This window comes from Peromyscus eremicus, chromosome 4 (genome assembly GCF_949786415.1).
Source record: "Peromyscus eremicus chromosome 4, PerEre_H2_v1, whole genome shotgun sequence".
Lineage (NCBI taxonomy): Eukaryota > Metazoa > Chordata > Mammalia > Rodentia > Cricetidae > Peromyscus > Peromyscus eremicus.
The window spans coordinates 77,703,254-77,714,459 of NC_081419.1; positions in this window are offsets into that span (position 1 = coordinate 77,703,254).

The following is an 11,206-nucleotide window of genomic DNA, read 5'->3' on the forward strand; positions in this document are numbered from 1 at the left end:
TTCATAAAACCAGTCACTAGCTTTTCCTTCCTACCTCTTCTGTATGCTCAAGACTTGTCATTAGACATTCTCCCTTTGAGATCCTGCAGTCACCAAGTTAAGGATGCTTTTAAATGGAAATTCACTACAAAAAGAAAAGAAAAAAACCCAATAACATCAAGCCATGCTCTAATCACATCCTATTGTGACTTGTAACTGCAGCAGAGCTCAGGGGCACCTAAGTGCTTAAGGCTTATCATAGGCTGTGGCAATCACTCAGGCAGACTCCTAGCAGTCCCTCATATATTATTTTTATGTGTTCCCCTAACTATTAGTCTCTTTATTTTTCCCTGAGAAATGTTAATTAACATTTATATAAATAAATAAAACAAATGTCAAATAAATAAAATAAAAAATAAATGTCAAATTAATTAACAGTAACAGAATTTAGGGTTGTATAGTGCTTTTGCCTGGTTTCCCTGCTCTCCAGCAAAGAGATCCATCTTTAATCTTTACCCTTACATATATATTTCATAATAGACTTTTCAGGGATTGAAAAGGAATTTAAAACTATCACTCAAGTTAAGATACTTCAGGTTTCATCAGTGACTTCACTAGCAAGGATGTATCATGGGGACCACAAAAGCACTTTGAAAATTACCGGTTCAGTCACACTGTCCAGGGACCTCTCAGGCTAAGAAGTTGCTTTGTTTTGTTACTATTTGTCATATACTTTCCCCCCTTTTGTTTGCATGTGTATGGAGTGGGTGGGTATACATTTGTGGCCAGAGGTCAACATTGGCTGTCCTCGTCTATTGCTCTTCCGCATACTTTTTGAGATAGAGTCTCACGTTGAACTTGGAGCTCAATTCAGCTCCAATGATTGGCCAGTGAGCTCTCAGAGCCCTCTGGTCTCCACTTCCCAGCTCTTGAATCAAAGATGTGTGTACAGCTGTGCTCAGCTTTTTTACATGAGTGCTGGAAAATTAAAATCAAGTCCTCACATTACTAACTGAATCATTTCCCCAGACAATGAATTCACTCACAGGCTATCATATGGCCCAGATCCTCCCATGGAGCCACAGTTTATATATTATAATTAGGAGACAGATTTGAGACGCTATGTGTTGATTATAGGTCTAGTGTAGCAGGTACATTTCTGAAAACACCCAAAAGTATTTCTTTTTGAGACAGGTTTTATGTAGCCCTGGCTGTCCTAGAACTCTCTATGTAGAACATACTTGTCTCAAACTAATAGAGATCCACCTGCCTCCCTCTCAAATGCTGGAATCAACAGCATGGGCCATCAAGCCCAACCCCATGCAAGAGGATTTTTTTAAGCAACATTAAAAACTATTTAAAGGGTAGTCTCTAAGTAACTGTCACTGAATATTTTCATAATGAAATACTCTCTTGAAAAAACAAAAACAAACATTATCCTTATTTCATACCTTCTGACTCTAGGTGGCCATGTATTAGTTGTAAACAATTATAGAAGCCACCATTCTTTTTCATTTGTTCAACAAGCACCACACCATCACAAGAGCCATTCATGCTTTGCCCTTGAGCATTATTAAACAATGACACAAAAACGTGGGCTGCTGATAGAGAAAACTTCCCCATGAGTCATTAACCAGCCTCAGCCAACGATCTCACAGTTCCAGCTAAGCAGCCTGAAGCCCTTCACACTCAGTTCTGCTTCCTTGGTGGCCTCTACCCCTAACTTTTGGTTAGGAACTGAAATTGGATTGATACATATATTACTTCTATAGGATAACAGTGGTGCTAACAAACATACCCTGTGCCAACTATAATAGAAATAGGCAGATGAGTCCCAGGGTGTGCTAAAAGAACCCTTTTCCAGGTCAATCCCTTTCCACTCCTATTCCATGGTGTCCCAAAGGAGCCAGTATGTGCAAACAAGACCAGAAGAAGAAAGAGCCTATCACTAACAAAGCTCCTCCCTCAAATCCCCCCATCAGTGCACCATGGTGATAGGATGTGACTAGAAGACTCTGTTCCTAAATGTGGTTGCCCAACATGACTCCCTACAGAGCTTGGTTTTTGTTTTGAAAGGTAGTTCCATGTCTCACCTGTAAGCGAAGCCATGAGAGGCTGTTAAAAGGGAATCAAGAATTTATTAAGATACAAAATGGGGAAAAATACACTCAACGGATACAGAACCAAGTAAACAGCAGTCGTTGACCTCCGTTCTGCCTGGGAGCAAATGAATCCAGCCCTCCAGGCTCCGATCACCCCAAGAGAGAGCGACCACATGGGCTTCCTCAGATCTAAAGCAGTCAACCCATAACCCAACAAGAGGTCATGCCCTAATGCTGGTACTCCAAAGCTATCCACAACACTCACCTCAGACTTACTTGCAGAGGGGAGGTTCTGAAGTCCTATGCTAAAGAGAACAACACGGAAGCAAATCCTGTCTTCTCTTTTCCCCAGCACCATGGGGAAGCTGGTTGTTAAACAAAGTTATTATCAAAAGTTAAATGATACGAGTTTAGGATTAAGCAAATCATAAAAAAATACTCGAAGTTCACATTTTAATAATTTAATATTACCTGTGTTCTTGAGCAGTTTTACATCTATTGGATCTTTGCTTGTATGCTAATACTAAATAATTTCCCCAATTATACATTCAATAATACCATGTTGGGAGCTTGGAGCCAGACATTTATACTACAGAAATTAGCCAATGGAGGGAGTACATCAGGGTTTGAAACGTTGAGTGCCTCTGGATTTAAGAAAACGGCGAGGCAACTAAATGCTGTAGCTTAAACTTGAAGATGACAACATTTGAGGAAATTTTCTTGATTGTCTAATTCAGAAGAGCGCTCTCTTCATTGATAAGGAGAATTCTATCAGTCTTTCTTGCTTCATATGAAGGCACTGACTAGCTGACATGCCTGCACAGTCACTCAGCAGACGGAATCCTAGGTGGGCTGAGTTCTGAACCCAAGTTCTATAAAACCAGGGAAGCGTCCTGTGAGGATGACCAATGTAAAATATCCAGGAAAGAGAATTGCTCACTCTGCTCTTTGTAAATTCTACTGTCAGCGTCTTTCTTCCCTAGAGAGCTGCTTGCTACACACTTGGCACCAGATCACCAAGCCAAGAAGCGAAACAAGTCTCTGGCTGCCTGGGCTGCTCTATCCTCTAGATCTACACCCTCACCTCAACTCTCCACCAAGGAAAACACAAAACATTACATCAAAAGGCTAAGTTTTCCCTAAGACTCAAAGTAGACAACTTAATCTGCAAATCCGGCGTCCTTACTGAGGCTGTCTGTCAAACAAGGATGGCTTTGGGTTGATCTGGCCACACCCCCCACGTGGAAAAAATGGATAGTTAATCCTGAGAGATGGCAGTGTTGGTGCTATAGTCTAATAAATATCCTCTCCTGGATGCACCCCCACTTGGGAGTGCCACCGTTCTATGGGCTGGGGGCCGGTGCTAAACACAGAGAAGAAAGCAGAGCATCCATCTCTGTGCTTCAGGACTACAGATGCAATGTGAACAACTGCTTTCTGCTCCCATGGCTATGACTTCCTCACCATCACCTTAAAACCATGAGCCAAAACAACTCCTTCCGTTCCCAGGGTGCTCTTGTCAGACATTTTGTTGCCGCAGTGAGAAGAGTCACTACTACAGGCAGTCGATGATGGCTGCTGGAGGAGGGCTGTGGAGTAGAGGGATCCACAGAGAGAGAAGAGTCACTACTACAGGCAGTCGATGCTGGCTGCTGGAGAGCTGTGGAGTAGAGGGATCCACAGAGAGAACGAAGGAGTCTGAATACCTGTCAAATCTTCAACTTGTTTCTGCTTCAGAAAAGTGAACTCCCCATCTTCCAATGAACAGAGCGCAGGTGAATAGCACAGTTTCCAACACGTTAGGTTTTTATTTAAAACATAGTTTACCTTCTATGTGTATGTTTGTATCTCTGTGTAAGTATGTTCACATGAGTACAGGTGACCTTCGGGGCCAGAACAGAACATCAGATCCCCCCGCAGAGCTGGAGTCACAGGCGGTTGTGAGCTGCCCAATGTGGGTGCTAGAAACTGAACTCAGGTCTTCTGAAAGAGTCCTATGCATTTTTCACTACTGAGCCACCTCTCCAGCCCCCACATTTATTTAAAAACCTTAATTGCTTGGAATTTGAAAATATTTTTGTGAAAGTAAAATAAAATCCAACCACCAGGCAAAGAAGTATAGAAATTTTAAAAATCCTATTACTCTTTTGATAACTGGAGGCAAATGCCAATAACCAACAATAACTATAAAGCGTTCCCTGTGTTGGAGGAGAACGAATGCAGGCAAACTTCGGTGTTTGAATAGCTAGTGCTGCCTCTAATCAATCGCTGACTGACCACGTTATTCTTAGTCCTTATCCATGTGCCTACTCAATTGTTTATATGTTCACAGTAACAGAAAAAAATTGCATGTTCAATATTTTTCATGAGCATTTTTCCATTTGGTGCATCTCATTTTCCTTCTTACTTTCTCCTTTGTAATCTGGCCCCGCCCTCCTCCTTTTTAAGTAAGAGCTGAGGAAAGGGCTCAGTGGGTCAAGTGTTTACTGTGCAAGCCTGAGGCCCTGCCTTCAGACCACAGCACTCTAGTAGAGTCCAGGTGTGGTTGTGCAAGTCCGTAACCCCAACCCTGGGGGTTTGTGGGGACAGTCAGATCCCTTGGAGTTCATTGGTCAGACCCTCCAGCTGAAACAGCAAGGGTCAGTGAGTGGCTGTTTTAAAAAGTTCAGGGGAGAGCAACGGAAGCTGCCTGATGCTGGCCTTAGGTGTACACACCTGAGTGTCTGCATCCACACGTCTGCAGGGTATACCGCTACTATCTGAGCACTAGTGTGGAAACCTCTGATTAAAACGTCATCCTTGGGCTAAAGGTAGCAAACATTTTCATTTATGAAAAACAAAACAAAACTGCTACAGATAAAAAGGATTCTGCTGTCAAATGTTTAAAATGATATTACAAAAAAGACTTTTCTAGCATCCCAGGAAGATATAAACTGATGTTACCACTTTGAATATCCACATATCAATCCACTAGTAAAGAGAAAACAGCTTCAAAAAATCTGGGGTGCATAATATAGGTCCACCTTATCAAGCAGTGCTTTACCTTAAACACACACACACACACACACACACACACACACACACACACACACACACACTATTTTAACTCTGGGCAGAATTGCTCCAACAGAAGTCTCCCAGTCCTTAGAAAAGGAGTGTTCGTTGAAGATGAGCTGACAACATGTAGGGTCCTGGGGAGGGGGAGTCAGAGCAATCTAAGTAGCCTGGAACACTGCAAAGAGTGAGCCTTGCACTTACACCTTGTGCTTATGTGAAAATCTATGAAGAAACTTGCAAAACAATTGGAGGAAAGTGGAGATGTATATATATCTATGAAACTCTAATCTTTGCATTAAAGTGTATACTTTCAACCACAAAGATATTTGTTATTATTATTATTATTAACACAGGATATAACTGTGTAGCCCTGGCTGGCCTGGAACTCACTATGTAGACCAGGTTGGTCTCAAACTTACAGAGATCTACCTACCTCTGCCTCCCAAGTGCTGAGATTAAAGGTGTACACACAATGCCCAGCTTAGTTTTTAAATGTACTTCTTTTTTTGTAACATGCTTTTGCTAAGCAAAACTGAAAAACAAAAAACCAAACCAAAAAAAATCTTTGGCCACTGCCCATTAATTTTTCTTTAAAATAAAAAGAGATGGTGCTTTTTTGATTGACCCTAAATTTTATTTATTTTATTTTTATGTACATTGAGGTTTTGCCTGCATGTATGTCGATGTGGGAGAATTGGATCCCCTGGAACTGAAGTTACAGAAAGGTGTGAGCTGCCATGTGGGTGCTGGGAATTGAACCCAGGTCCTCTGAAAGAGTAGTCAGTGCTCTTAACCATTGGGCCATCTCTCCAAGCCCAACCCTAAACTTCAAAAAGTTAAAAAAAATTATGAGTGTTTTGCCTGTATGCATGTATATATGTGTGTGTGTATTATTATTTTATGCTACACATGTGTACCTTAAATGCTAGAGGAGGAAATCAGGTCCCCTGGAACTGGAATTATAGATGGTTGGAGCCATCACGTGGGTGCAGGGAACCAAACCTGCACCTCTACAAGATAAGAAAGTGCTCTTACCACTGAGCTATCTCTCCAGCCCACTTAACAATTATTAAGTCATACCAACTCTTTCCCTTTCAATGGGGAGAATGTTAAAGAAACACATCATTCATGAATATATTACCACAGGAGAAACTACTGGGAAATTCAATGTACTGTTTCTACTTTATCGAGAGAGAAGCATTGCCCTATTCATAAAAAATCTTGTTCACCTGCTAGTCTAAACCCCAGAATTTTCTAACAGTTCTATGCTTTAGAAAGAAGACTGTTGTGAGGCTTTAGGGCCAGGCTATGGGCTCAAATCCTGTCATTGTAAGCTGTGCCTTGAACAAGTTAATTCCCTTTTGTGACATGCTGGTAATAGGTAATACTATGTTCCTTGCTGTGGTGGGGACTTATGAGTCAATACTGTAATATATATACAGTGCTCACAGCAATGCTGTGAGCTCAGCAAGTCAGCGACCAGTCCTAAACTAGTGTATTTTAAAGCTAGCCCAGAACACAGTGAAAAAAAAAATCTGCTTCTACTTAAGGAAAACTAAGCGACTAGAGAGCTAGAAAATTATATTGAACCAACGGCTTAGAAGACAGAAAGTCTTGTAATTCTCCCAAATGGTACATAAAAAATTAATATTTATCAGTTTTTCTACATTCAAGACTCTTACTAAACTATCCTACTCAACATTTTTTAAAGTTGTGATGATTCACTTGGGAAATGAGAAAAGCTGTATCCAAAAGCTGTGTTACTCCTCACCCCCAATACTGGGTTTCTGTTTTGCACAGTTCATAGGCTCATGCATCTGCAGCCTACAGTAATGATGACTTAGGCTATCTCTTCAAAAATGGCCCAAACTGCAGTGTTTAAAAGGACTACAGCTTGCTCTCAGAAACAGGCACATCCATGCAATGTAAGATCTGTTCTCATTTTTCTGAAGTTGTAGCAAACCATAAGTACTTGTAATGCATCATGATATTTAGATTAGTATTCAATAAGACAAAAATTATCTTATTAATAATGATTTGGTGTCATGATGAAACATCCGTATACAGCATACTGAACTTTGTGACAAAGTACAGTTATTTTGCAAGATGTAACTATGTAACTTGAGTCAAGTGTATAGACTTGGGTTCCACATTGCAAAAGCTCATTCTGACCCAGCCCCAATACAACATTTAGCATTAAAGATAGTGAAGGCTAAAATTAAAAGTTGAGAGTCTGTGGCTTAGTGGGCAAAGTCAATTAGCACCAAGCCTAAAGACCCAAGTTTCATCCCTGGAACCTATGTGGTGGAAAGAGGACTGACCCCCCAAAGCTGTCTTTCCACTGCCATACAAGTGCCATGGCTTGCATGTAACCCATCCCCCAATGAATAAATAAATGTAAAAACAAACAAACAAAACCAACCCAAAACCCTAAAACCTTAATTTTTGTTCGCTTAGACAAATTTGCTCTGAGATGAAAAACCTGAAAACAAATGTAAGCTGGGGTGTTACTATAACCCCAGCACCTCAAGGAGGAGGCCTTCGGCTACTTAGTGAGTCAGTCTCAGAAAGAACAAAAGTTTATCACACTGACCCTTGAGAACAAAACAACAGGAATAGAGATTCTTAAAAATATAATTGCCTACACAAGATACCCCAAGCAATTTAGAGGCTGGAGAAGAGGCAGGAGTGTGGAGAAAGTAAAAACACATTTCAATTAAACAAAGAATGAGTGTTTATTCCTAAATGAAGCTACCTTTCTTTACACCGCTGATCTGGCCAGAATATTTTCATTGTAACTGGCAAGGCATAACACATTTTCCCCCTGGAATTTAAACTATTGAACAGGTACTAAGACAAGGTCTTGGAAAACAAACGTATACTTGATTACTAAAATTAGAGAAACAAGAAAAAAGGAGGCAGTGAGGGTTATTGTAACCAGTAATTTAAAAATCTGCCTCAACTGTCACTTCCTCTACAAAACCTTCTCAGTTGCACACATGCTCTGATTACAGAACTTGCTAAATTATCTCCAGGAGCATAAAGGCCACTTACTGTTTAAGCTGACTGCAGGTAAGGGTTGGTAGCCAGGCACACAGATATTCACAGGTGCTGAATGAAAAATGTCTTCCAACATTTACATTTTACTAATAATTTGACAAATGTCAGGTCATACTGTATTGAAATAAATGACATTGATTTGTTTTGTCCCCAATAGTAGGTTGCCTTATTGTCTTCCTGTTGCTATAATAAAATACTCTGACCAAAACAATTTAAGTGTTATTTGGCCCATGATCCCAACTTATAGTTCATTATGGCAGGAATGTCATATCAGAGGAAGCTTTGAAGAGCTGGTCAGATGATGTCTTAGTCAGTGTCCTATTGCTGTGAAAAGACACTGTCTTAGTTAGGGTTTCTATTGCTGTGAAGAGACACCATGACCACAGCAACTCTTATAAAGAAGACATTTAATTGGGGTGACTTGCTTACAGTTTCAGAGGTTCAGTCCATTACCATCATGATGGGGAGTATGGCGGTGTGCAGGCAGATGTGGTGCTGGAGCTGAGAGTGCTACATTTTCACCAGAAGCAGTAAGAAGTCAACTGAGACACTGAGTGGTATCCTGAGCATAGGAAGCCTCAAAGCCCACCCCCACGGTGACACACTTCCTCCAATCAGGTCATACCCATTCTGACAAAGCCATATCTCTTAATAATGCTACTCCCTATGAGATTATGGAGCCACTTCCATTCAAACTACCACAGGTACCGTGATCAAGGCAATTCTTATGAAAGAAAGTACTGAACTGGGGGCTTGCTTATAGTTGTTGAAGTTTAATCCGTTGTCATTAATGGTGGGAGTAGGTGGTATGCTGAGATTGAGATTTTGAAACCTTAAAGCCTACCTGAGGTGACACACTTCTTCCAACAAGGTCACACCTCCTAATCCTTCTAATCCTAGCAAAGAGTTCCATGCCCTGGTGACTAAGTATTCAAATATGGGGGTTATTCTTGTTCAAATCACCACAGGTGACAGCCACTGTTAAGAGCGAAGAGCACGGAACTAATGCATGCTAATGGCCAGCTTGCTCTTTGGCATCCTGTTTAGCACCCAACTCATAAAGGTTGTAGCCCACATTTAGAATAAATCTTCCCACCTCAATGAACCAACTACAAAAATCCCTCATAGGCATGCCTACAGGCCAACCAAATCTGGACAACCCCTGTTTGAGACTCCCTTCCCAGGTGATTTTAGATAGTCTATTTGACAATTAAAATGAACCACCACATCTATAATGCAATAGATTTATAATCATCTTGCCATTATATCCCACTCCAAATTAATGACTTTTCTCTCTTGTGCCAGTTACTATATCAATGTCACTCAGCCTCAAATGTACTCTTAAATTCTGCCTGTTTTATAATTCCAAAGTGTATTTTCTGGCATTTTTCCTTACAATAAACATGAAGCTAAATTTCTTCAGTGGAAGACACCCTTCTGCTGAGGGATGACTGTAGAATCCAGCTGCTGCAGGGCTCCTTAATAGAGAAAGTTATCCTGGCTCTGCAGGGCTGAAAGTGGCAGCCCCAGCTTGGCCTGGTGATCACCAACTGATGTTCTGCCAATACAAATACCATGTGCTCCAGGCCTCCTGCCCTCACTTGTGTCCTGGAGGCTTGCTCACTTATTTGGTGCCTATCCACATAGCTGGTCTGGGTAAACTAATGAACTGTCATCAGCTATTAACCTTTGACTGATTGGAGGTCCATGGACAGTTATTTATATAGAAGACAGGAGCAACTGGGTTGGAAACCAAGGGAACTATTTTGGGTTCTGAACATGGACCAGATTAAAAACTAAGGTGCTCTTTATTGAATTTTTTGAAAATTCTTTTTCTTTTTGGAAAAACAACAGGATGGTACTATAGAGCCCAGGTTGGCCTTCAAGTCCTGATGCTCTTGCTGCCCCTTCCCAAGGGCTGTGTGCCATCACACCTGGCTGAGTTCTTGTTTTACTCTCATCTTGTTGCTCAGGTTGGTCTCTAATGCCTGCATCTCCATCCTCAGTACCTAGGACTACATGCAAATGCCACTGCACTCGGCTCATCTATATCATATTTTTATCCCTAGAGGCATTAAGCCCTTAAAACGTTTTTGGGGGGAGGATAATATTTTTTTAAATTTATTCTTCTCTCTTACATTATATCCTAACCACTTCCCCCCTCCACTCCTCCTACGCCCTCCTCCGATCCACTCTTCTTCCATTTCCCTTCAAGAAAAAGTAGGCTTCCCATGGATATTAACCGAACATAACAAGATGCAATGAGACTAGGCACAAACTCTCATATCAAGGCTATACGAAGCAACCCAATACGAGGAAAAGGGTCCCAAGAGCAGGCAAAAGAGTCAGAGACACCCCCTACTTCCACTATTAGGAGTTCCACAAGAACACCAAGCTATACAACCATAACGTATATGCAGAGGACCTAGCTCAGACCCATACAGACTTTCTGACTGTCACTTTGGTCTCTGTGAACCCCTATGAGCTCTGTTTAGTTGATTTGGTGGGTTGTGTCCTTCTGGTGTCCTTGACCCCTCTGGCTCCTATAATCCTTCCTCTCCTTCTTCTGCCTCATGTTTGGGTGTAGTTATCCGAATCTGCTCCCATCAGTTGCTGGATACCTCTCTGATGACAATTGGACTAGGAATAATTTCATCAACATTTTTTCTTTTCTTTTCTCTCTCTCTGTTAGTTGTGTTTGGTTCTATCCTACGTCTCCGGGCTATCCAGGCAATATCAGGCATGGGCTCCCTCTCATGGCATGGGCCTCAAGTTGGACCAGTCATTGGTTGGTCATTCCCACAAGTTCTATGCCACCATTACCTCAGTACACCTTGCAAACAGGCAGTCATAGGTCAAAGGCTTTGTGACTAGGTTGACGTCCCTGTCCCACCACTGGAAGCCTTGCCTGCTTACAGAAGATGGTCAGCTGAGGCTCTGTATCTCTATTACTAGAAGTCTTTACTAGGGTCACCTTGAGATTCCAGGGGATTTCCACTGCACTAGAT